This window comes from Gopherus evgoodei, chromosome 11 (genome assembly GCF_007399415.2).
Source record: "Gopherus evgoodei ecotype Sinaloan lineage chromosome 11, rGopEvg1_v1.p, whole genome shotgun sequence".
Taxonomy (NCBI): domain Eukaryota; kingdom Metazoa; phylum Chordata; order Testudines; family Testudinidae; genus Gopherus; species Gopherus evgoodei.
In genome coordinates, this window is record NC_044332.1 from 39,110,212 (window position 1) to 39,135,775 (window position 25,564).

Sequence of the window (25,564 nt, forward strand, 5' to 3'; positions counted from 1 at the left end):
AGCTAGTCAAGAATGAGCATCCACTCCAATGAGAAACAAATTTGGGGAGAGAATCTTGTGCTGAAGCTTCAAGCAGATCTTCAGGTTCATAGAAACTTGCTTTCTGGGGAATAACTACAGCTGGCCCAAGTGCAAACAGACGATATTACCGCAAACCTCAAAGAAAGGAGCTTTCTGGATACTATGTCAGGGGTCTGGTAAACCTTCTATTCCAGAAATTAGACTACTCGGTACAAAATACAACATGAAGAATTTCCATTGTTATGCCAGAACAAGCAGAGACACAAAAGCATAGAATATCAGGGTTGGAAGGGACCTTAGGAGGTCATCTAGTCTAATCCCTTGCTCAAAGCAGGACCAGTTCCCAACTAAATCATCCCAGCCAGGACTTTGTCAAGCTTGACCATAAAAACCCTTAAGGATGGAGATTCCACCACCTCCCTAGGTAACCCATTCCAGTGCTTCACCACCCTCCTAGTGAAAAAGTTTTTCCTAATATCCAACCTAAACATCCCCCACTACAACTTGAGACCATTGCTCCTTGTTCAGTCACCACTGAGAACAGCCTAGATCCATCTTCTTTGGAACCCCCTTTTGGTTAGTTGAAAGCAGCTATCAAATCCCCCTTTGTTCTTCTCTTTATAGGTTGTATGACCGATGCGTTCTTACTCAGATGAGATCAAGACCTTCTCTGTGTGTGAATTTTCACGGATTCCTTTAGTGCCGTGACCAAGATATGAAAAAGAACTATTTTGGTTGCTCTGACATGGTCATATTATTGGTGGTTTTCCAGTCATCTGGATGTGGCAGTAGAAGCTCCTGTACAGTGCCAAAATGCAGTTGAGCTCCATCTCAGTAGCACAGGGGTGGGCAAACTGCAGCCTGTGGGACCTTTTAATCCAGCCCTTGAGCTCCCACTGGAGAGCAACGTTGGGAGCTTTCCCTGCTCCAGTCGAGGAGTGGGGTCGGGGGCTTGCCTTGCTCCACTCCGTGCAGTTCACAGAAGTAGGAGCAGCCAGGGAGCTCCGCATGCTGCCCCCCACCCCAAGTGCCAGCTCTGCAGCTCCCATTGGTTGGAAACCGTAGCCAGAGCAAGCTGCGGGGGCCGTGCCTGCGGATGGGGCAGTGTGCAGAGCGTTGTGGCCCCACCTCTGGAGGGAGGATGGCCCGCTGTTTTCAGGAGCCACTTCGCGTAAGAGCCACCCAGATCCTGCACCCTTGAGGGGCCCCCTGCGCCTCTTCTCCCCCTGCCCTACTTGCCCTCCAGACCCTTTGATCCCAGCCTGGGTCACCCTCCTGCACCCCAAACCCCTCATCCCCTGCTCCACCTCAGTCTGCACCCCCAGCCAGAGCCGCTCCTCTCCCGTGTGCCCCAATCCCCTGTCCCAGCCGAGAGCCCCCTCCGAACCCTCCATCCCAGCATGGAGCACCTTCCTGCATCTCAAACCTTTCACCCCCATAACCCCAGAGTCTGCACCCCCAGCTGAAGTCCTCCAACCCCTGTGCACCCCAATCCCCTGCCCAGCCAGCCCTCCATACAATTTGCATACCGAGATGTGGCCCTCAGGGCATAAAGTATGTCCATCCCTGCAATAGCAGAATCAGTCTTTTGGACCTGGATTCTTATCAACTGCCCGGGAGTTGACTTACACTGTTTGCCTAGTGTGACAGAATGCAGGGGGTGAATAGGTGAGCCTGTGCTCTGATCACTCAGATGTTAATTAGTTCCCATTGAGAAAGCTGATGGGGATAATTAAACAGTCAGGGTGGCTGGCTGGGAGCCACTTGGCCCCTCAGCCCAAGGCTAACAGAGGCAAGATGGAAGTGCTAAGGTTTGGGGGCAGAGGGAACTAGGACTAGTTGAGCCCAGTTACGTAGTGGCCTTGGGAGGAAGAGGTGTTTCCCTCAGGTCTTAGGGAGAGGGCCAGAAATCACAGTGATGATGTAAATACTGTTGCACAGGGATTGTTTTGGAAATGGTGGAGGGAATTTAAAGTAAAAGGGTACAGTGAAGGCACAATCACTGAAGCCTATGCAGTTTCTGCTGGGAAGAAGGCAGGAAAGGAGCCATGCCAGATTACATCAAGGAACTACATATACTTGGTTACAAAAGTCTCCTGTGTGGAAAGCATAGGCATTGACAAGATTTCACTGTGGCCCATACATAAAGGTTTTAATCCTATTTCTTCATGGATTCAGGATGTGTTCAGCTGTTTCGGTGACCTTTGAAAGAAAGGCCTGGTAGTATTATAACAAACTGTAGTCAGCTGCCATATCAGGATTCATTAGTGTTTACCAAATGTACCATTTACATTTTTTTGAAGCGGTTATTACATGCTTACGGGCCTAGATGGGCTTCAGATATAGTTGCTCATTCTTACTTGTTTATAAAGATTCTGTTCCTCGTTTGAACTGCATTAGTTTGAAAAGCAAGCAAGTTACATTCCTGCATTACTGATCTTATGCTTACTGCTTTCCGTAAGGATAACGTGGTTTGTGGGCCGTACCAGATAGTCTTTCCTGAAGTGGCGTTGTATTTTCAAACTTATAAACTTGATGAGGTCTTAGCATCATAACAATCTTTGCTAAACAGATGAAGATCTGGCTCTTGTCCCAAAGAACGTAAATCTAAATTTAGATGTGACACCATGAATGAGAATAACATACAATAGGTGAATAGGATATGGTAGGACACGTGCAGACTTTTCAATGTGCCAAGGGTTGCTTGACCCCTAGTTCTGCCCCAAGCCCCGCTCCTACTTGCTCCCTTTTCCCAAGGCCTCACCCCTGCCCCGCCTCTTCCTGCCCCATTCTGTCCCCTGTCCCAAGTGTGCCATGCCCTTGCTTCTCCCCTCTTTCCCCTCCCCAGCTGATTGTGGCCAGCGGGAGGTGCTGATCGGCGGGGCCCGCCAGCCGGTGGGAGGCGCTGGGAGGGTAGAGGGCAGCTGATGGGGAGCTGCCAGTGGTTGACCCACCATTTTTTCCCCGTTCTCTAGCCCTACAGCACCCATAGAGTTGGCGCCTATGAAGTAGGACAAGACTTGCAGAGTACAACAATGACAACAGTCTTACAGGGAAGAACATTGGATATATAAGTTATGTGGAATAGTTTATCTCTTAGGTTTAGCACTCAAGGGTAATAAATACAATCTGTTTTTCAATGCAGAATAATAAAATACAATTTCAGTATTGTTTCAAATATATTGTGTTCTCTCTCTCTCTCTCATGGGCACATTGTTATAGATATTACATATATATTAGTTCTTGCCTAAAGAATATGAACTGAAAAGTAATTGTTTGGTATCTTTTAACCAAAAAAGTAGTCATGGTCAGTAGATTCCAAATATGCAATATTGGTTTTTATTTTCAGAAGTCAATTTTTCAGAAAACTACCTTTTGGGCACAGGCCAAGTATGGAACATTTTGTTCCCAAGGTTAGATTTTTAAATTATTTTTTAAATAAATCATTGGTGAGTGAATGAAAATGGGAAATTTTAATTGAAACCATTCTCTATCCGCAATAGCTTTTGTTCCTATGTTAATGCTATGGTAATATGACACAAATTCTTTAAACACTTAAGTAACTGAAGCTTTGTCCAGCTTACATTTGTCTGTTTAATTCCTGTTGAATGATTTTCATATTACTATAATCTTTGTAGTGTTTCGGGCACATTTGAGGGGGGGAAGCCCTAATTAGAGTAGGAATATTTTCATTGTTGTACAGTGTTTCTCTCTCAGTTGCAAAGCTTTAACTCAGGACTGCTGGGTAGGGGGGCAAGTGGGGCAATTTGCACCAGACCCCGGAGGGGCCCCCACAGGAATATAGTATTCTACAGTATTGCAACATTTTTAATGGCAGGGGCCTCCGAAATTGCTTTGCCCCAGGCCCCCTGAATCCTCTGGGTGGCCCTGCTTTAACTACCTTTCAACTTTACAGTAGAGTAGTCACAAGCACATATATCAAATTGCTTTCTTCTCTGCATGGTGGGTTTGAAATAGGATCCTTGGTGTAAGTGTTTATTTAAGGGTGGAGCTTCAAATTATGTCTGATATCAGGATGAAGCAAATGGAAGATGTAAGAGTGCCCTCTTGATTTCCCTTTTTTCTCCACCCCCGCCCAACTTTGTTTTTAAACCTTCATCATTCTGAGGAAGTTATTTTTCTAAGCTTGCTTCTAAAGCCTGTTTTCCATCATAATTCAGATTTCATCTGCCCTACTGCACACTGGTAAGCATAATTGCAACTACACATATATAAAATGAGGGGGTCTAAATTAGCTGTTACTACTCAAGAAAGATTAAGTGGGGGATACGATTGAGATCTATAAAATCATGACTGGTGTGGAGAAAGTAAATAAGGAAGTGTTATTTACTCCTCGTAACACAGGAACTAGGGGGTCACCAAATGAAATAAATAGGCAGCTGGTTTAAAATAAAGGAAATATTTTTTCACAGAATGCACAGTCAACCTGTGGAACTCTTTGCCAGAGGATGTTGTGAAGGCCAGGACTATAACAGGGTTCAAAAAAGAAATAGATAAATTCATGGAGGATCGGTCCATCAATGGCTATCAGACAGGATGGGCAGGGATGGCAGGTTTGCCGGAGGATAGGAATGAGTGACAGGGAATGGATCACTTTGTACCTGTTCTGTGGGCAGTGGTTCTCAAAGTGGGGTTTGTGAAATGTTACGGGGGTTCCCGGGAAAAAATTCCCTAATGGTGAACAGAGCTGTCCCTGGGGACCCCGGATAGCATGGGGCCAGCAGCCCGGAGCCCTTGGACTTCCAAGAGCTAAGCAGATCAAAACAAGCATATCTATCACACTGCAGAGATTTAAACTTCAAGACTCCTTATAAGAAATTGAAAGGGAGGTGGATATTTTTTGCTGTTTTTAAAATTAAATAGGCAGCTAGTATTGTTTTTAAAATTATTATGAAGAACAAATTTAAGCTTTGTTTGTTTGACTGGACTGCTCAAGACCTGAATGCTTGTGTAGGAGGAACTCTTTGAGTTGTCTTCTGAAATACCTTCATGCTGTGTCACATCTGATACTCCTTGATGAAACATAGGAGCCTTATCTTATAACAGGCTTATTCAAAGTGATACGAGCTTCAAAAGTGAGATCTTGGAAGAGTGTTGCTGTTTTCATAATTTATTAAAAATACTGTAATGATAAATAATAGTGTGTAATAAGCATGTCATAAAAGCAAATTTTATATTTCCAGGATCACTGCTTTTATAATTTATACTCAAGCAAAGGAGAAAATCCCTGGAAATATTCATTTTTAGGAGGGGGTTTGCGAGACTTGACATTTTAGTGAAGGGGGTTCACAAGTTGTTGAAGTTTGGGAACCACTGCTTTAGGGCACCTAGCATTTGCCCACTGTTGGCAGACCGGATACTGGGCTAGATGGACTTTTGGTCTGATCAGATGGCCATTCTTATGTTCTTAGTACTGCATTACTCCAGCTTAACACTGATGTAACTCTATGAAAACTGGGTTGGAAAACTGTTTCAATGTGTGGTTTTTTTCACTAGATTTAAGCTAAAGTTAATTGGCCTTTATTTTGTGCCTCCTGTCTCTCATGAGGGTTGCTGAATGTATTACCTTAAGTTCCCTAAATTTGTGCACTTTGACTTATAAAGAAGGAATCCTTTTTTCTGAGTACAATGGTAATTGCAAAATGAATTACACAAAATTAAAAGTAATCTTTCTTAGTTATTTATGGATCATTTACTCTCAGGACTTAATATACTTTTTTAGAAACTTTAAATATAAATTTTGGACTTGGAAGAACATTTGCTATAAATACATGATCTATCAAATGTTTGGTTGTTTTTTTTTTTTTTGTAGCTATGTATATTCTGGGTATTCTGGCAATATTTTTGTGATCTCAAAGTAGGAATCATCCCTGCTGATTTATGCTGCTGGAAACTGACAGCTATAAAGAGGACACACACGATGATATATCACTTAGCTACAATACATTGCACCAGTATTTCAGTGAATAAAGCATCTTGTCCCCTCAGCATGTATAATCTTTGCATTGGCATCATTTATATTGTGCTGTAGTTTGGTTGTATGGCTGTTTTCTGATATTTGTAACTTATATGTCAAAACTCAGCCTGAAATGAATTTAAACAAGAATGGCATCATCATCAGTGTCTTTCACAAAATTTTAAACTATCTTTTTATTACAAGTTTTAGCTAAAAGTTTTAGATACCCTTTTGGGATGCATTTTATACACTTTTTTGTTTCCATGTAATTAAAATTAACTGTAACTGTTAACATTTTAAATGTAGGATAAGCCCTTATTACTAAAAATGCAAATAACTTCCTGCTGAGGTACTGAAGTTTAAATGCAGCTTACTGCACTTGTGCATCTTTTTTGTCTTACAGATATGTCTTAATTGTACACTATTTACACAATCAACTAGATAATAAATCTAATTGAGGCATTCTCTTTCTGATGCATCTCCAAATAAATATTTACTTAAAATTAAATATATTTGGAATAGCTCAAAGGAATCATTGTACCATAGTAACCTTTTCAGTTGTTTCTGGCAAATTCAGAAACAACTGTGAAAGTTTTCAGGTTAAGGTTGAGAGTGGAGCTTCATGAAACACTTGCACTGAGCAAAACTAGCATACTTTCCCCCAACCTCTGACCCTTCTCTTGAATGCTTAGCCTCTCTTTGTACAATGTTTTGTGTAACTCTTTAGGTCATACATTGTATACAAGATTTTGAAAATTCAAAATATTTAAAATTAATTTTTTTCTCCTTTGTTAGTAAAATTATTGCCAGAGGTGAAATAGTTTTCACCAGCAACACTGCCTTTGTTTTGTATGTTGCAATTCTAGAGATTTGGGTCACAGGACAAGAAGAGCTAAAGGAGAAGTGGTAATTTAATCAATATTCCCTTATATAGCAGAAACAGCTTGAATATGGATTGCAAGAATACTGAAATGAAATCAAATTGTCAGATAAATTGTTCATTATTTTTTATTTTATTACCAAAAATGGTTTATTTTTCATTTAAAGATGGGTGATGGCTGGAGGAGTTGTATGTGGGCTACAGTGAGATTGTGCAAAGGAAGAAAATCATTTCATAAAAGGAGAATCAGTTTCTTCTGCACCTAGGACTTCTGTGTATGTAAATATTGTAGGATAAAGCTCTCTAGTTTTCTTAAGAAAACACAACTTCTTGAACATCTGCTGAGGTTGGTGTCCGTAAGCAGCAAGATAGTGTTGAGTTTTCTGGAGGGAGGTTGGTTGTTAAATGAGGGCAGGACCTCCAACTAATTAGGGGTTTGTATTTAGAAGTTCGTGTGCACTGAATCAGCATGCATGTATGTGGGCAAAGGAATGAGATGGTGGGGAGGAGTGTGTGTGTGTGTGTGTAATTTGGTTGCAGGACAAAAGGTTGGGTGGGTGGTGAGAACCACATTTGAATTATACTTCGTAATTGCATTATGGGCTATAGAGGGATGGAGCATATATGGTTATTGCTGAGAATAGAAGACAGATGTAACTTTAATTGATAGTAGGCTATCACAGGGATCTTTGTTAGTAGCTTTGGAAGGAAGCCGTACTTTTGTCCCTTTAAATATGTGTTCTGCAGTTACTTCTGAGCACTTCACAGACTGTAAGGTTTTATCATCCCAACATCCTTGTGAGGCAGAGCGGTGGTATTATCCTCACTTCCCAGATAGAGTTTTGGGGCATAAAGATTTAAATGCCTTGCTCAGCATCACACACGAAGTCTGTTGAAGATCATGAACAGAACTCATATCTTCTGAGTCCCATACATGATGGATCTCTGCATCTTAGCATCAATATACCTTGAGTAGAGGTGTATGGAGTATCAAGCAGGTTTCTAGAAGATAACTGGAATTTTACTAAGATTTGTTTACTTTTTTTTGGTTAATCTCCTGTGTAGCAAGATGAGCAATGGTACATAGAGAGCTGCAGCAAGGGTAACAACATACGTTAAAAAAAAATGTGCATATAGATTTCCCATTCTCTTACTAATAGGTTAAAGCAGCCAGGAAAGGAAACATGTATTTGGAGCCTAAAGAATAAGGTTTAGGATTCCACCTGTATTTCTAGGGCAAGGTCATTTCAGCGCAAAGTAAAGTAAAGAATGCTTGGTAAAAGTAAGGATCACAGAAGGCAATGATCCTGAGTCCTTGAGAGAATAACCTGCAAGAAGTGCTAGCTATGATGGAAGAATGTGGAGTGACACACACACACACACACACACACACACACACACACGTTCAAGAGTATCATGTACTAGCATCAGCCAGTTTGAAAAGAAAAGCCAATACTAGCACCATTGGATTTTTCTACCTAAATCCAAAGGACAGCAGCACAGCAGTCTGTTTTTTGTGTAGAAAAAGCTCTGGTAGAGAGAAGAAACATTAATAGAGATAACTGTTCAAATAAGCCACTTGAGAAATAAGCATGCAGAATTGGGGTAAGCATTTGCACAGCATGCAGCAGAGTAGATGGTGAACGTAAGTGAAATTGGGAGTAGATTAGGAGCAAGACTAGACATCCCATTGTGTGACAACCATTATTATCCCTTTACTCATGCCTATTCTTCTATATAGTGGTATGGAAAGAAGTACTGTGATGAAGGCTGGTGCCGCAGATAAATTGTTTCAGATGATATAACCTACTTTTTCAAGAAATAGTTGAAAGAAAACAAAATATAGCATAAACCCCTCTAGTATGGATGATTAATACAAAATTGGCCAAAGTGCTGGTGATGAACATAAATAATTGTAGTCAATAAGAAGCTAAGAATTTCTGGAAGTTTCAGATTATGTAGTTCCAAGTAACAAATTTAAAGGAAAAATTGATTCTTCGAGCAGTGTCCCTGTGGGTGCTCCACTGTAGGTTTGTCTGTGTCCCTGCGCTGCTGATTGGAGAACTTCAGTAGCAGTGTCCGTTTGGCCCGCACATGCAGTGTGTTTCCTCTTGCTGCACCGTGAAGCTAGTCTCTGTGCACATAGGTTAACAGTCCTCAGTTCCTTCTCAACTACCCCTTCTAGAGACGGCACTTTAGTTGTCCATTCATGTGTCATTAATTCTTTTACAATTGCTATTTTTTAGCTTCCTTTGAAGCCTCTTTGTGACTTGTTCTTTGTCCATCCCTGGATGGATGCAGGGGAAAGAGACCTCCTGGATGAGTAAGCACCAGTTCTCCTGGCTTCAAGAAATGCTGCACTTGTAGTAAGGTGGCCTTGGTTGCGGACAAGCACTCCCAGTGCATCCATTGTTTTGGTGAGGGCCATAGCCAATTAAAGTGTTCCCTCTGCTCCAGCCAAAATCCCGTAAGGATAGAGAGCTTGGCCAAAAATTATCTTTATGGACGCAGCTCTCCGACCAGCTTTCTGGCGGGCATGAGGCTTCCCCTCAGGCTTCAACTTGGAAGGATAGTGGGTCAAAAAAGAGACTGGGAAGTCCTCTCACTGAGTCTAGGGATAGCAAAAGCAATTGCTGTCTTGCTTAGTATCATCTGCACCAACACCACAATCGGGCATCACAATGACATCTTGTACTGCTGGCAGGCCCGTGGACTCTTTGGGCAGAGGCACCAAATTTTCTCTACTGAGAGATAAGGGCAAACACCCTAGAAAAATGCTTCTGGTATGTGAGTCGACATCAGTACTGCCATTGACAATAGTCCACCCAGAAACGGAGAGACTGGTACAGAGAAGGTCTCCATCTCCCCCGGCACCACGATGCGATGATCGGTAGTGGCAGAATTCCACCAGGTTGGTGACCTGAGCATGATGGAGGTACCTGGCTCTACACGCTTGGATACCGATGTCATGATACTGAGTCTTTGCCGGGCATGGGGAATATTCTTGCAATCATGCCCATCCCCCTGTCAAGTGAGCGGTCAGATAGTGAGCGTGAGAAGGTTTCACAGTACTTTATCCCAAGCTCCATATGAGACCCACTATCAACAGGATCTGGGAATATACCCACAGATGGCACCACTGCCATCTTGTTATGGCCACCCATGGGCAATTCTGCTAACCCCTATGCCATCACAACGGCTGTACTAAGATCCTTGGGAACACACTGACAGCATTTAGGACCTCAGAGCCTTGGGAATCAGAGGAACAAGAAGGGGACGTGGAGGAGGTGGTAACACCTAAACCTATATCCGCCTCTTTCCCAGACAGAGCGGCCATGCCTTCACCACTGTCCATGGCAGATGACTTCTGTTTATTCTAGAAGCTGGCAAAAAGCATAGCAGACACCTTTCACATACCACTGGAGGAGGTCAAAGACACACACCACCAGCTCACTGATATCCTCCAGTCTTCGTCCTCCTCGAAGATTGCCCTCCTGATCAATGAAGCCATCTAAGATCCTGCTAAAACAGTGTGACAAAACTCTGCATTGGTAGCCCTGATGTGCAAGTGTGCAGACAAGAAATACAATGTCCGCGCAAAGGAATCAGAGTTCCTTTTCTCCCACCTGCCACTCATTTCCATCATGGTGGATGCTGTAAACTCTCATGGCTGACCACATAATTTCAGGGCAACACCCTGCAACAGGGAATGGAAGTGCCTCGATATCTTTGGCAGGCATATTCCTCTGCAGTCTTGCAATTTCATATCGCCAATTACCAGGTGCTCACGGCATCATACTATTACATGAATTTCAATAAACTGAATGACTGTTGATAAGCTTTCAGAGATCACTGGGAATCCTTCAAGGCCATCATTCAGGAGGGACAACTGGTGGCAAAAATATTGCTGCTTTCAGACCTTGATGCCACCGACACAGCAGCAGATCCATCTCCACGGCTGCGGTGATGATACAGGAATCATGACTCCACTTGTCTACACCTCCTTCGGGAACCTCGACAACAGTGGAGGACCTCTCCTTCAAGAGTGTCAATCTCTTTGCTGGGAAGACCGACTTCTGCCTCTAACCTTGAAGGATTCCAGGGCCACCCTCAAGTTGCTGGGAAGCTACACACTGCGGCAGAGGAGACGACATTTTTAGTCCCCAGTCCCAACACACAGCTTGTTTGTCTAGGTTTCCATCACAGCACCATTATGAGCCACAAATTAAAAAGGGAAAATTCCCAAAACATAAGCTGTTCGGTCCACAGTTTTCGACCCAGCCCCCTGCCTCTAAGCACCAATTTGATGGGCAGGTCGAGATGCTGCAAGTCCAGTCCCTATTACTGTCTATGACCGTGCACCCATTTGGCCATGCTTGTCAGTGTTCCGCAGAGCCTGGGAATGCATAATGTTGGACAAATGGATCAGACAATCTCTAGGATCTGGGTACTCCATCCACTTCACCTCTCTATACCCTCCAAAATACCTTTCCCCGTCCCTCTTCAGGGACCCTTCTCACGAGAGTCTACTACAACAGGAGATAGATTGACTCCTCCAGTTAGAACCAGCACCTCAACATCTATGAGGCAAGGGGTTCTACTGTCATTACTTCCTAATTTCTAAAAGGAAGGTATGTTGGAGACCCATACTGGACCTCAGAGCTCTGAACAAGTTTGTGAAAGCTCAGTAGTTCAAGATGGTCACCTTTTATTGACTATCATTCCATCACTGGAACAAAGACACTGGTTTTCAACCCTCGAGCTACTTCAATATTTGAATATTACCGTCTCATAGATGATTTCTCAGATTCACTATGGGACACGGCCATTACCAATAGAGCATCCTCCCCTACGGACTCTCATGAGCCCCGAGAGAATTTTCCAAAGTTTTCCTTGGTATCCATTAATCTACTCTTGCAAGTGATAATGATCTACCCTTACTTGGATTATTGTTTCCTCAGGGCCCGATTGCGCCAGGAAGCTCATGGAGCCATGACACCATGATGCACTTGTTTACAGAACAGGGCTTTCAGTGCAACCCCTGGAATTAATTGGGGCCGACCAGGATGCTCTACAAGCTGAAGCCTTACTACCTCAATACAGATTCCTATCCCTGGTCTCACTCATAGACATGGCTCAATACAGTCCTCAAGTACCAGCCAAATTCTGCCTCCAACTGCTGGCATATGGCAGCAGGCACGGCCCTGATACCGCATGCCAGACTTCACATGTGATGCCTCCAACGAGGGTTCATTTTAGTTTACAGACTGAAGAGAGACAGTCTGGAAAAAACACTGTCACTGCCTACCAGGATCAAAAACTCCTTGGACTGGTGGAGAAAGCCAGCCAATGTATGCGAAGGGACCCCCTTCCCACAGACATCTTCATCGCTCATAAGATGGGACGCACATTTAAACAGCCTCACAGCGCTAGGCAGATGGACACCTGCAGAGAGATCTCTACACATCAATCTCCTTGAACTGAGAGTGGTCAGAAATGCCTGTGTCCATTTCCGCCTGCTGATAGCAGGATCATGTATGAAGATCCTAACAGACAACATAGCCAGCTTGTACAACATCAGCTGCCAGGGAGGAGCCAGGTCGCCCTTCCAGTGCATGGAAGCTATTAGACTATGGAACTGGTGCATCTCTCACAATGTCACCTAGTCTGTGGCTTACCTCTCAGGCATGCAAAACTTGATAGTGAACAACCTCAGTCCCAAATTCCTGCATGATCATGAGTGGGAGATGCATCTGCCAGTACTCCGTGACTTGTTCACACGATGGGGAACACTGTCTACAGACCTGTTCGCCACTTACCAGAAAAAGAAGTGTCCATGCTACTGCTCCAGAGCGGGGATGGGATAGCACTCTCTGGCTGATGCTCTTCTCCCCGGGACAAGGACTTTCTTTATGCCTTTTCCTGTTTCTTCTATTGCTGAAGATTCTGCTAAACTTAAAAAGGGATGGAATTAATATCATCCTGTACACATTCCACAAGATCACTCTCCTCATCTGTTGCCGCCTTCAGGGATATCGCTATCTCAGAGATCTGCAGGGTGGCGACATGGGCGTCAATCCACACCTTCACAGAACTCTATGCCATCATTGGAGACTGTGGCTCCGATGCCATCTTCGGCTCCATAGTACTGTCATCTGTAATTGACCTGATTCCGAAATGCTAGCTCTCCAAAACAGGTACTGCTTGGGAGTCACAGTGGATCATTCGTAGGGACACTGCTCAGAGAAGAAATTACTCATATTGTGCATTAACAATGGTTCTTTGAGATGTGCGTCCCTGTGGGTGCTCCACAACCTGCCCTCCTCCCCTCTACTTTGGAGTTTTCATTTGGCTCTGCGGTAGAAAAGGAACTGAGGATGGTTAGCCCCCTGCGCATTGGCTAGCCTTGTGGCGCAGCACAAAGAGAGAGAGAGCGAGTTCGCGCATGTGCGGGCCTAATAAACATTGGAGAACTTCGGTAGCAATCAGCAGCGCAGGGATGCACAGACACCTCCACTGGAGCATCCATAGAGGCGTACCTCTTGAAGACCCTTGTTACTCACCTTGTGCAGTAACTTCTTCTTTTCCACCAAAGGGGTCCTAGACTGTTAAAATCATTCCAAGCTTTGCTGTCCAAGATTTTGAGATAATCTAAAATAAAATATTGTTGAAATATGTGAACTAGTGAACTTCATGTGTGTTATTTTGCAGTGGATTTGCTTTCCTTTTCAGTACACTTCAGCTAAAGGTGATGAACCCTTGTCTGTTAGCAAGCAGTGCTGTGAAGCTTTGAAAAGAGCTTCATTTCATGTAGTATATTGGAAAAGCGTTACGCCAAAAATGCAGAGTCTCTTCCTTTTGTCTTAATTTAATAATGATTTGTATAGCTATTCTTTGCAGGCTTGAGTTATTGTGTATTCAGTAAATAACACTTAACTCTGCAGTGAAGACATAACCCTAACTCAGGTGATTGGCCCTTTGATCAGCCTAGCCCAGGTGTGAGCAGCCATATTTGCAAAGCTGGACCTAAGTTAAAATATTCTTGCTGGTGCTGCACTCACCTGTGCTTCACTAAGATTTCTAGGGATATGTGCCATGGTTCTTCTATACTGTAATAATACAAGCTGCTTTAGCAGTGATTTTGGGAGGCTTTGTCTGTCCTGGGCATGTGCAAATTGCAGGAAGTCACTGAAGGACTATCAGCCCTTGCGTGATGGGAGCCCGTGTCCTTACTGCAAAGTAGGTAAGTTATCAGCCAGAGTGAAGCAGGCACTTCAGCTTTAACCCTATCCCCATCTGGCCCAGCCAGCCTGGGTTTAAAGTCCCCACCAAACTTGATGGGAGGGTCTGTGTGTGGATGGGATGGGTGTTAGGAGCACCACCGAAATAAGAGTCCAAACTCTGCAGCGAAGAGACACCCTCAGAAACAAACCAATGTGGCATGTTAGTGGGGTTTTGCATTGTAACTGGTTTATATCTGCTGACAGCAGGGCATAAGTAACTAACTTGAGTTTGTACAAAATAGAAATACACGTCTCTCACAAAACTCTTACTCAAATGGGAAAGTTCCAAATATTTACATACATAATGAGAGACAGATCTCGCTAGCTTTTAAATCTTTAGGAAGCATATGGTTAGAGTCATAGATCTTTAAATGTTCTTTGTTATTGATTAGTGAAATAAATTTTCATTATGCGTATACATTGAATTTTGACATCAACCTCAACTAAAGTGTTCTTTATTGCAAATACTGCATTAGGGTTATAGTTTCTTGATGCATTGCGTCAACCCCCATTAGTTACTTGAGGTTGCAGAAAGAAGGATTTCAATCTTATTTTTCTTATCTCTGGCCTTCATTGTAGCCCACTAATTGTGCCAAATTGTTGATGTCTTACCATAGTAACCAACCAGGACCTACTACAGCCAGCAAACTCATTCTACTTTAGCTTAATAGATCATGAGTAGCATCTCTCCTCCCTCCACCACTCCCGGACAAATAAAACAAAAGAATTAGTATCTAAAGGACAGCACCTTTGACAGTGTAACAGCATGTAGTGCCATGCTATTTACAGATGGAACTTAAGTTTCCTCAGTAGGAACCTAAAAATATGACTTTATAGGCCAGAAACAAGAGAGCTGCCTACTGAGCTACAGGGGCAATCTCTCTCTCAATTCTACAGACTATATAGAGGACTTTCTAATATACTGTACTGAGAGTCAAAAAGTTCTTGACGAGTAACATTTCCCCCCGAGAATAAAGATCAGGTAGGTTATTCTTTTAAGTCACCAACATTTGACTTATGTTTAGCGATTTTTGTTATAGTTTTGTTTCATTCCTATGATAGTGTATGATGGTTATATAGGCAACACCGACATAAATTTGAAGCGTTTTCTGTATAATATTTTCATGGGAATTATGGTTCCTTATGTTATAGTATAAGGGCTGGCCAGATGGCCCCTACATTTTGTAAATATGTTTATTGGCTTTAAGTGGGTGCCTGATGTATGTAAGGTTGCAAAACTGTATATGGATATTGTGATTGCATCTACATAGACAATCAAGTCAAGTGTTTTAGACTGTGTCATAGCTATTCAACAGCTGAGGGAATGGTATTATGCAAATCCATGAGGGAATGAAGCAGACCTTGCTGATGGGTGAAGCCTGCAAATATGTGGCCTACCTCTTCTAACTGGCTGCAGCGGCAAAGGTGGGAGGCATGAAGGCCCCATTAGCATCATTAGCAGCACATCTGATCATTACAGATATGAAGCGATTGAGCCTCCCCTGAAGGTAGTGTGGAAGGCTAAAACCAGGGGGCTAGATTGTTGAATCTGTCATGAGGGGGAGGCCTTGGCTATATTTGAACTTGTTCTTGCCACCTCGTATACGACCTGGAGGCAGTATTGAGATTCCTTAGGGGAATTGTCTAAATGAGCCTGCCATGAGCAAAGGTTTGGTGGATTAAACATCTTTAAATGGATATGGCATAACTAACTTGTTTGTACAAAACAGAAATACACATTTCTCCCACAAAACCCTCACTCAGATGGGAAGGTTCCAAATATTAACATACACTTTCGTGAATGAGAGACAGATCTCTTTCTGTCTTTAGTGTGTGCTTACTTTATTTTTTTATTTTCACACATTGACCACTTTTCGTAGTTCTTTTTTTTTTTAACGTAGAAATTTTCTGTTTGCGCCTTGGATTTTTTTGGAAGCTTGAAGGAAATACTTCAGCTTTTTTCTTAGCAACTCGTTATAAGTTGGTGTCTGATAAATTTGAAACCCTGGTTGCCATAAGGTTGGAGAATGTATGAAGAGCTTTCTTAAAAGGAGTGAAATTGACATGATATGTCACTGCTACCCACGGAAAAACAAACAAACACTGTAACTGACTAGAGATTTGTTAGTATCACTTGGCATTTGTTGCTGTAGTCTACCAGATTAATGAGTCTGCAGATTCAGAGAGCACTATGTTGGTTCACATTCCATATTGAGATAGTTTTCCCCAATATATAGCTAGTATTGATATAAGTTGGAGCAAGAGGTTTTTTGTTTTGTTTTTCATATCCAGTGCATAACTTCAATCTGATCTTCAATTACAGAAACCATCTTCAAACTGACATTTCTTTATTTCCATTAAAAACATTTGTGACTGGAGAAGTTTTCTCATAGTGCAGTTCCATTGACAATCCATTATTATTCTGCCACCTTCCTATATTGAGCTATTTGTAAGTCTGTCATTGGAGTTAGAAGGAATATTTTTATTGATATTTGTGTTTACATCTGTCCTGAAACAAGGACTTTTTTAATAATGGGAAAGGAAAGTTGCATACTTTATAGCTTTTAAAAATAAATATACTTGATAGTTGGTTGAAGGAAGTCTCTCTCCCCTTCTGGTTGTCTGTGGAAAATACATGAATGTTGTCATAGTTTAGGGCAGTGATCGGCAACCTGCGGCACGCATGCCAAACATGGCATGTGAGCCGATTTTGAGCGGCACGCAGCTGCCTGCCGCAGTCCTGGCCCCCAGCCCCCCTCAGCCCCCCCCACCCCCAACGCTCTCCTCTGCTGGGGCAGGAGGCAGAAGCTTGGTTCTGCGGCAACCAAACTTCCCTCTCCCCCACTTCCCACAGTATGGTGCTTTCCTGCCCCGCCCCCTCTCCTTCACTGTGCCAATCAGCTGATTGCCCTAGTGAGGGGGAGTGGGGAAGAGCAAGAGCATGCAGGCAGTTCCCTAGAGGGGACAGAGAGAGGTAGGGACGGAGTCTTGGGGAAGGGGGTGGAACAGGCATATCTCTTCCAGCCCCCTGCCATGAGCCACTCAGGGCAGGGGGCTGGGAGCACCCCTACGGGCCAAGCACCCCAGCCTTCTGTCCTAATCGCCCCCCCACACATATCGCCTTCCGTCCTATACCCCCCAGCCCTCTGCCCTGACCCACCCACACTCAGCATTCTGCCCTGCAGATCCCTCAGCCCTCTGCCCTGACTCTTGAACCCCCACACACCTCCAGCCTTCTGCCCTGACCCCCCCCACACTCAGCTTTCTGCCCTGCAGCCCCCATACCCCCCAGCCCTATGCCCTGACCCTTGAACCCCCTCACACACACAGCCTTCTACCCTGCTCCCCCATACTCCCAGCCCTCTGCCCTGAACCCCGCCCACCCCAACACACACCCAGCCTCACAGTCAGAAGAATGCTGACATGGTCTTTCAGAAATCAGGTAACAATGGTATAGGAAAACACACTGCATTCATCAATAATTACTAGTATGCTGCAACTGCAGCTAAATGAACTTTAAGGATAAATGCACAAGCCTTTAAAGTATATTGTTCTCACAGCAAAATGACCAAGTATTCTACAATTGCTTAATAACATAGTAAAAGCATCCTGACTGGTTACTAACTTAGATTAGTTATTAATTAAATTACACAATGTTTTAATATCGTGTGCTGCAAAGAGCTGCAGGAGGCACATTAAAGAACCACTTGCGGCTCCTGAGTGTCACTGAATTAGAACATACCAGTGAATATGGCTGTAAAAGTTAAATAAAAAAAAAAGTTGAGGTTGATATTCTATAGCTTCAAATCATTAGAAATGATGCAGTGAGGTAGAGATGAAAGGGGGAAAAAATCTAATATCTTTAAACAGTGTAATCTGAGACCACAAAAACTAAAATACCTTAATTATAGTAATATCATGGTGTCACTACAGGGCTGAGTTAAACTGTGCATTTCTGTATCTTTTATGTGTTTCGATTTCTTTTAAATTTAACTTCAATTCTGAATTTCATGCATTTATAATGCTAGGTTTTGTGATAATTTTAACACCCCTGTAATTTTATAACTTGAATTACAGATACATACAACCAATCATTACTTTTTGTCTTTTCTGGGAATATTCTACAGTTAAATGAAAATTCAGAAAAGCATTATTTTGAGTCCTGTGCAGTGTTGTCCTTTGAAAAATTCTGTGCTCTTACAAGGTGTTATGTTTAAACTAACAACACTGTTTTTTGGACTGCAGTATTTTTTCTGCATGACGATCGTATCTTTGACATCTTTGTATCAAACAGTGAAACAAGGAACTCTGTAGTTAAGGATTTCCTCCATAATATACTGTAATATTCAGTTGTCATATTTAAAATAACTTTAGAAAAAAGAAAAATCAACAGAAATGATCTAATATTATAGGATGAATTATGGAACTAAAGTTCAGTTGTACAGAACATGCAGTACTGTAGTCTAAATTGTTTTAATCTATTGTATTTCAGTATTTTTTGGGTAATTGTGCCTTCCTACACGTTTGTACAACTCCTTGGTGAGACCTTGATCCTGTTCAGGGCCTTTAGGTGCCTACTGCAATACAAGTGAATTTACTTTATTGTGTATCTTTTTAGTTAATATGTTGAGGTTTTTTTAGCTGTAAAAAGACTATAGCTGGTCCTTCTGACAAAGCATAATATAAAAATGTTGATCATGAGTTAAAAAGCTCTTTTCAGTGTGTTCTTTTTACAAGCCACCTGTTGTCTTAGATGCATACGTGTGTAAATTCAACTAAGTGCTCATCACTTGTCAGCCATCAGTGGCACCATAAAAATTACTTGTGGTGCTTGCTTTGCAAGAAGTTCTTTTGTGTTTGTGACATCAGCTTTGTTTTATACAATTAAAGTATTACACGCTAGAATAATCTAAATTGAAACCACTAAATGGTGATGTAGTCGTGTGTCTCCCCCCCAGCTGAATTTGTTTACTGATTGTGTGCAGCTATTGACTACTGTTTAATGTGACAAATCTCTTTTGCCTTGAGTAGTCTTGAAGAGTGTGTGAGGGTGTTCTTTTTTTGTTGTTTTTTGCTACTATTGGATGCTTTTTTATGCTTGTTTACAAGTTCCTACGTTTTTAAAAATAGCAAATTAAAGGCATATAATAGGCTTGCAAGAGGAGAAAATGTTACATCGAAGAGATCCAGACCTCAGGAGACAGTTCCATATGAACACATTATATAACTATGCATAGTTCATCTCATACTCCACTGTTGTTAAACCGTTATATTGTGGTAGCACCTAGAGACTAAACAGATCAGGGCACTGTTGTGGTAGGGTGTGTACAAACATATAGTAAATGACTGTCACTGTCCCAAAGATCTTACCTTATCTCTGCATTTTTCCTAATCCCATTGTGTACAGGTCTTTGCATTTAAAATTAATAGATAATGCGAGTGAATTTGTGCGTACATGTGATATCTATATGATTTTGTAATTAGATTGATTTCAGTTTTGCTTATGTTAAGGCAGATATAATGAATTTCATAGATATGTATGAATAATAAGGTATCCTCCCCAAAATTACAGAACGCTTTGAATTTTCAGAGAATTTACAAGAAAACCCATTGTTTTGTTTGAGTTAAATTAGTTAAACTGCATAAGAAATGTGGTGTCTGTCGAGACTTTTTTTTATAGAATCATAGAATGTTAGGGTTGGAAGGGACCTCAGGAGGTCATCTAGTCCAACCTCCTGCTCAAAGCAGGACCAATCCCCAGGCAGATTTTTACCCCAGTTCCTTAAATGAGCTCCTCAAGGATTGAACTCACAAACAAATGGACATAATACCAAAAGGACTGAAGGTAAAAAATCCATTACAATCAACATTCCACACAGATTATAGTGAGAGATTGTGCCACACACGCTCAAAGAAACTGTGGAACCACCTGATCAGCATCCTGTACAGCAAATAAGAGAAGATTAAGAGTGAACTCTCAAAACTAGAAACTCTCTTAAAAAAACAACCTTCCACACAAAATCCCTCGTGGCTGGACTTTACAAAAACTAGACAAGCCATTCACAACACACACTTTTCATCTCTACGGAGGAAAAAGGACATTAAGCTATCTAAACTCCTACATGCCCCAAGGGCTCCACTGCCCCCACAAACATGGTACAGTTTTGCGGTGACCTAGAATCCTACTTCTGACATCTGACTCAAGGAATATTTCCAGCACAGCACTGATTGTATGGAGATACACCTATCTCATAGAGCTGGAAGGGACCTTGAAAAGTCATTGAGTCCAGTCTCCGCCTTTACAGCAGGACCAAGTACAGTTCCTGACAGACTTGCCCCAGATTCCTAAATGGCTCCCTCAAGGATTGAGCTCACAACCCTGGGTTTAGCAGGCCAGTGCTCAAACCACTGAGCTATCCCTCCTCCCAGCACAGTAACACACAGGAAGCTTCCTACCAACACTACAAAAAGAAAGATTCTCCTTGGACTCCTCCTGAAGGTCGAAACAACAGACTGGACTTCTACATAGAGTGCTTCTGTTGACGTGCACGAGCTGAAGTTGTGGAGAAGCAGCATCACTTGCCCCATAACCTCAGCCATGCAGAACACAACGCCATCCACATTCTCAGAAAGAACTCTGACATCATATCAAAAAGGCTGATAAAGGAGGCGCTGTAATCATGAATAGGTTGGAGTATGAACAAGAGGCTTCTGGACAACTCTGACACCCCATTCTACAGGCCATTACCCTCTGACCCCACTGAGAATTACCAAAAGAAACTACATCTGCTCAAGAAACTCCCTAAAGAAGCACAGGAACAAATTTACACTGACACACCCCTAGAACCCCGACCAGGGGTTTTCTACCTGCTACCCGAAATCCGTAAGCCTGGGAATCCTGGATGCCCCATCATTTCAGGCATTGGCACCCTGACAGCAGGATTATCTGGCTGTGTAGACTCTCTCCTCAGGCCCTACACTACCAGCACTTCCAGCTATCTTCGAGACACCACTGACTTCCTGAGGAAACTACAATCCTTTGGGGATCTTCCAGAAAACACCATCCTAGCCACTATGGATGTAGAAGCTCTCTATACCAACATTCCACACAAAGATGGACTACAAGCCATCAGTAATAGCATCCCTGATACAATCATGGCAAACTTGGTGGCTGAACTTCGTGACTTTTTGTCTTCACCCGCAACTATTTCAGATTTGGGGACAATTTATATCTTCAAGTCAGCGGAACTGCTATGGGTACCTGCATGGCTCCTCAGTATGCCAACATTTTTATAGCTGACTTAAAACAAAGCTTCCTCAGCTCTCGAACCCTTATGCCCCTACTCTACTTGCGCTACATTGATAACATCTTCATCGTCTGGACCCATGGGAAGGAGGCCCTTGAGGAATTCCACCAAGATTTCAATGATTTCACCCTACCCTCAACCTCAGCCTGGACCAGTCCACACAAGAGGTCCACTTCCTAGACTCTACAGTGCTCATTAGTGATGGTCACATAAACACCATCCTATACCAGAAACCTATTGACCGCTATAGTTACCTCCAGCTTTCATCCAGACCACATCACACGATCCATTGTCTGCAGCCAAGCTCTAAGATACAACATCATTTACTCCGATCCCTCAGACAGAGACAAACACCTACAGAATCTCTGTCAAGATTGCAGTTCTTAAAACTGCAGTACCCACCTGGTGAAATGAAGAAACAGATTTACAGAGCCAGAAGGGTTCTGAGAAGTCCCCTGCTACAAGACAGGCCCAACAAAGAAAGTAACAGAACACTAGTAGCTGTCACCTACAGTCCCCAACTAAAACCTCTCCAGCGCATCATTAAGGCTCTACAACCTACCCTGAAGGATGATCCCTCACTCTCTCAGACCTTGGGAGACAGGCCAGTCCTCGCCTACAGACAGCTCCCCAACCCGAAGCAAATACTCGCCAGCAACTACACACCCCACAATAAAAACACCAAGCCAGGAACCAAACCCTGATGCCAAGTCTGTCCACATATCTATTCAAGGGACACTCTCATAGGACCTAACCACATCAGCCACACCATCTGGAGCTTGTTCACCTGCACATCTACCAATGTGATATATGCCATCATGTGCTAGTTATGCCCCTCTGCCATATACATTGGCCAGACTGGACAGTCTCTATGCAAAAGAATAAATGGACACAAATCTGACATCAGAAATCATAACATTCAGAAACCAGTAGAACAATTCAGTCTCTCTGGTCACTCAGTAACAGACCTAAAAGTGGCAATTCTTTAACAAAAACAAACAAACAAAAAAACCCCCTTCAAATACAGACTCCAGTTAGAAACTGCAGAACTGGAATTAATTGGCAAGCTTGATACCATCAAAGTAGGCCTGAGTAAAGACTGGGAGTGGTTGGGTCATTACAAAACCTAAACTTAATTTCCCAATTACTAATTTCTCTGTTATTCACACCTTCTTGTCAACTGTCTGTAATGGGCCACACTCTCTTATCACTTCAAAAGTTATTTTTCCTCCCTTGGTATCCTGCTGTTAATTGATTTATCTAATTAGACTTAACTCACATGTGGTAAAGCAACCTCCGTTCTTTCATGTATTTATACCTGCTCCTGTATTTTTCACTTAATGCATCTGATGAAGTGGGCTCTAGCCTACGAAAGCTTATGTCCAAATAAATTCCTTACTCTCTAAGGTGCCACAAAGACTCCTCATTGTTTAAGCATAAGCTGTATTTGAAGAAATTAGGTTGTAATTAAGACATTATTACTAATTGTTGTATCAGATTGTTATGGTACTATAGGCTACAGACAAAGCCAACTCAATAGCTCAGGTAAGGGCAGGTCTATGCTACAGGGCTAAGTCGACCTAAGTTAAGCAACTCATGTAGCTGGAGTTGACATACCTTAGGTCAACTTACTGCGATGTCTACACCACGCTGGGTCAATGGGAGAAGCTCTTCCTCGACTTACCTTATGCGTCTCATTCCGGTGGAGTACCAGAGCCAATGGGAGAGCAATCAGTGGTCAACTTAGTGGGTCTTCATCGACCCCTGGTGGATTGATTGCCATGCGTCGATCCCCGGTAAGTGGAGACAAGCCCTAAATTTCAACAGCTAACTTGCATGCAACAATTATATTGATTCTGATGAGTCGGTGGTATAAGGGAAACTGGAGACATGTCAAACTCTCATTGGTAGATTGGTTGGCCCAGCTTTAAAGGTTCTGTGGCTGCATACTACCTTGGGGATCTGTGTTCTAAAGGCTCTTGGCTCTGCTGTGTCTGCTCCTGTTGCTGGAGAAACTGAGTCAGGATCACTTGAAGTGCAGAGACATTGAAATGCATATAGAGTGCTATTCACTTCCTTTCCCAGCACTGGTCTCACTAATCTATTCCTCTAGACAAGCAGATTGCAAATGAAGGGCCAGATGCACGAGTGAATTTAATCTGCATTATACTGCTCTTGTGAAGCAAAGCAGATGTAAACCTAGCTTAATTGGACAGTGTGATCTGACCGCTTCGTGGTGCTGTGATGTACCAATGAATCTACTATTAAAATTCAGAAATTAAGGTTGATATTGCACATATTAAAATCATTGGACATGTATACTATCTTTCTCTTGGGGTTTCTTGTTGAGTGTTTGTGTGAGACATTTTTAATGGGGATGAGGGGGAGAAAAACCACTGTATGGAAATTCAAAGGCAACATGGAGTTAAGGTTGAGAGTAATTTACAGGTAAAAAAATAGTTTAAGGGATGTTGCAGTTACTTCACAAAAGGTATAAACCCAGGAAGTTCAAAGCTAAAGTTACACTTAAAAGAAATCCAAAGATGTTCAAATATGAAAATGCACACTTATGGCACCCAAACAATCTTTCCTCTCCTGTAGTGTTATGTAATCATGATATGATTATTAGTATATTTTAGTGTTTGTGTTCTAAGAGTAGATTAAACTGATATCTTTAAAAGACAGTTTTTATAACTCTTGGTTTTTGGGATAACTGCAACATCCCTATAACTTTTACCTGTAAGTTGTTGAGGCATACTTTCAACCTTAACTACATTTTAACAATATTTTTGTTGTGAAACATGTATAAAAGAACAGATATCCAGAAAATACTTTGAATCTAATGTTATGTACTTTTACGTTTTTAAGAGCCTGATTCTGCCATTTTTACTCATCTGGTGTTAACTATTTCAGTGGAATTATTTGCAGTCAGATACTACTCAGCGGAAATAGAAGTGGATGAGTCTAGCCCTAAATTTAATCAAGTGTTTAAAGAAAGCCTTTCTGCTTGTATTTGAAGAGCCTTCATAATAATTATCAGAGGGGTAGCTGTGTTAGTCTGGATCTGTAAAAAGCAACAAAGAGTCCTGTGACACCGTATAGATTAACGGACGTTTTGGAGCATAAGCTTTCGTGGGTGAATACTCGCTTTGTCATCTAACGAAGTGACTGTTCACCCACAAAAGCTTGTGCTCCAATACGTCTGTTAGTCTATAAGGTGCCACAGGATTCTTTGTTGCTTTTCATAATAATTATGCATTATTTACAATGCATAATTTCAAGTAGTAGGATAATGGATTATCTACACAGATAAACTTGTATGTATCTGGAAATAAAGAATAAATCAAACTTAAATTTCTGATGGCTAATTTCTCCCATGTTGTTTAAACAAGTAAACAGCATTGATATATTGATATTATCTAAAAATCAAAGTTTTTTCACTTATTTTTTAGTGATAAATGACTTTGAGTGGTAGTAGAATGGAATTGCTCTCTGAAAGTAAATTGTGTGGGTTTTTTTATAGAAATCTTTTGTAGTATCACTGTTAGATTTGCTTTTAGCTATTGTTAAAAATCTGAAGTACAGTAAGAGTACATTTTACCAAGGTAGAGCTACCCCCTCAAGCTGAATAGGCCAGTCAACTTGCGCACAGTGTCATGCTTGCTGAAAATCAACAGGGTTTCAGTGATTAAAGTAGAAGAGAACATACAAATAAAGTTACTTTTTAAAAATGTCAATATAACCTTTATGGAAGGGCTGAAGATATGTATAGCTTCAAAGTTTGTCTCTTTTTTTACCAGAAGTTGGGCTAATAAAAGATTATTACCCACCTTGTCCGAAGAAGCTTTAGGTATTCATATTCCCTTCCCTGCTTTATTTAGTGTGATGTTACGGTAGGTACTAAGGTATTATGACTGCACTATTTGAGCAAGTTGCCAAGTGTTATGAATCATGAGGCACAGGGGTGCCAAACAGGGGGGCCAAGGGCCCATGGCCCTCCCACTTTCTGAAAGTGGGAGGGCCTGTTCTGTCCATTTTTCACGTGAGCCTGGCCCCCTACCCCTCCTTTCCCTGCCTAGGCCTAGCTGGAAACAAG

General features: G+C 42.2%; 1 protein-coding gene and 1 long non-coding RNA gene across 3 annotated transcripts in view; one reads left to right on the plus strand and one right to left on the minus strand.

The window, feature by feature from the left end:
• The window catches only part of OLA1 (Obg like ATPase 1), a 201,047-nt gene that overhangs the window by 55,857 nt on the left and 119,626 nt on the right, over positions 1 to 25,564 (plus strand). The window lies entirely within an intron of this gene.
• Positions 7,003 to 25,372, minus strand: LOC115660083. Its single transcript, XR_004002733.1, has 4 exons — positions 25,299 to 25,372; positions 13,442 to 13,529; positions 12,698 to 12,832; positions 7,003 to 11,011 (listed from the first exon to the last, which is right to left on the minus strand). It is a non-coding gene; the product is annotated as an uncharacterized LOC115660083 (long non-coding RNA).